Source organism: Ictidomys tridecemlineatus, chromosome 7 (assembly GCF_052094955.1).
Source record: "Ictidomys tridecemlineatus isolate mIctTri1 chromosome 7, mIctTri1.hap1, whole genome shotgun sequence".
NCBI lineage: Eukaryota > Metazoa > Chordata > Mammalia > Rodentia > Sciuridae > Ictidomys > Ictidomys tridecemlineatus.
The window spans coordinates 87,383,269-87,385,564 of NC_135483.1; the positions used below are offsets into that span (position 1 = coordinate 87,383,269).

General features: G+C 41.2%; 1 pseudogene; it reads right to left on the minus strand.

Moving 5' to 3' along the window:
* Positions 1-1,725: 1,725 nt before the first annotated feature.
* Positions 1,726-1,797, minus strand: LOC120892649 (U2 spliceosomal RNA; annotated as a pseudogene).
* Between the last annotated feature and the right edge of the window lie 499 nt (positions 1,798-2,296).

Consider the following 2,296-nt stretch of genomic DNA (forward strand, 5'->3'; position numbering starts at 1 on the left):
GTGCTGCCCAAGTACCTGGGAGATACCAGACCTGCTTCCTGGAAATCTCTCAGTGGTGTTTAAGAGATGTGGAGAAGAAAGAAAAGGCTTAAGCAGAAATGGGCTTTGAGGATGGTCAGCCTTGACTGGAGGAGTAACTGGGCCAAGATGACCAGGAAGAAACTGAGCCTCTGCGCCTCCATGAGTCACTAGCCACCAGATTCCTCCCTCTCCTCCTTCCAAGGTCAGAGACTATGTTCGGGGCTCCTGCCCACCTTGTTTCCATACAAAAGGCATGTTTTTAGCTTCACGATGAAACAGGAACACAGATTTCATTGCTCTTCACAGAAACACATTTGCAGTATTGAAAACCCATGAAAACATACAGCAGTTGCCTTCTGCACCCCTAACAAGCTCCTTAAAACTGTACAAATGAAGCAGTTGCATCCATGGCCTTGAAGATGCCTGTTTATTTCAACAAGTGGGAATTCTCATGAAAAGAAACGTGGGGTGTAAGGAAACACCGCAGACTCTGCCTGGAGCTGCCATGATCTCCCTGGGCCCACAAGGGCTAGCACACAGTCACTGGCAAATGTCCTCACAGTGATTCTTCCCTGCTATTGACTTAGGCTGGGATGGATGGGGTACTCGACTTTTGTTTGTAATGAAACATGCCCTTATTAAGAAAAACAAGTGTTAGGAGTTGGGGGGATCTGCTCCCCAAAGTGGGTCTTATTCCTGGACTGGGTACCTGTGTGAGTTCTCTGAATCCTCCCGTGCCCCTGCCTCTAGAGCTGTCCCACCAACCTCCTCACAGGCCAAGCCTTCATTTGTCCCCAACTACCCTGTTTAACACTCTCCCTTCCTCTAGTTCCCATGGCCAAATACCTTTGCTGGGCATTACGCCCATTCAATGGTTGTTGTCATCTAAAAATATAAATATTGTGAATGAACATAGCATTCTTCCCAACAAAAGTTGTTCAGTTGCCTCTACCCTTAGGCCTAATGCTAAGAAGAGTGGCCATTTCATAAATGTGTATCCAGTGACAGATCAACACTACCCAAGGTGCTGACTCTAGTATTCTCTTTTCCAATTAACTCCTTCTGATTGTAAAAGTAAAGCATGCTTATTATTAGTTAACAAATAAATAAATAAGAAAATAAAATTAGCTTGTAAGTTTAGGTTAGAAATATGAACTGCTGCAAGAAATTCAATATGTGGTCCCAAGTAGGGGGGCCAGGCAAACTTTACTTCTGCCAGAAAGGTGCACTAGGGAACCTGACCAGCAAGGGGCCTGGTGGGCAGTCCACCTGCTTATATCCCTAACACAGTGCCGCCATTTGCCCTGATTGGAGGAGCTCAGGGGTACAATCTATATAATTGGCTAATTTTAAAATTGGGGCGGGCAAAGGAAAGGCCTATAATTAAAATGGTTACAATTGGATCCAGTTAAGGCTGTATTCCAAAAACAGACGGCTTGACTTTCTATTTCTTATATTAACTAGTCAGACATAGCCTGATAACATTTTGCTATATTTGCATCTATTTGTTTCTATCCACAGCTGTCCATTAAATTTACTATATATGCATATGTGTGTACATATATTTAAATATTATAATATACATGTTCAAATACATGCTTATGTAGGATCAAGTGAAGTATTCAGATTGTATTCCTGCTTTGAAAAACTTCACTTTATTTTGTGGGAATGCTTTTTTCATTGAGTGCTTCCAAATCATGGTATTTAATGTCTACATAAAAAAAAATCTTTTGAACTATATTACACTTGATCTTAGCCAAAAGGCCGAGAAGCGATCTTCTTTTGAACTATATTGAAACTTTCCATTATTGTTGGTTATTTGGGTTTCCACCAATAATTCATTATTTTAAAAATTCTGTGAAGATAATTTGACACATAGATAACTGTCCACCATTATCCAATTTCTTTGAATCAAAATTCTTTACAAAGAAATGTCGCTCAGCTTGATTCCCTGCCTAGAGTACAGGGCAGGTCCTGTGTACCCTTTGCACTCTGGCATTAAGTGCTGAGTTTCTTAAGTCTGTCCCTTTGTTACATTAAAATGACAAGGTTCTATTACCTTTTATGCTGTTTATAAATATTGCCAGCTCTTTGTTTTTGCCCTTGCCCTGGGTCTTGGGCAGCAGCTGCCTGCTGGGCCCCTCCTCTTTCTCTACAGAGTGTCAACAGTCTCCCTGAAGATTTGTAAAGACTTGCTGCTTATTGTGGATATTAATCTCTCACCTGCTGTAGGTCTGTTGCTATTTTTTTACAAGTTGTTATTTGAATTATTTTT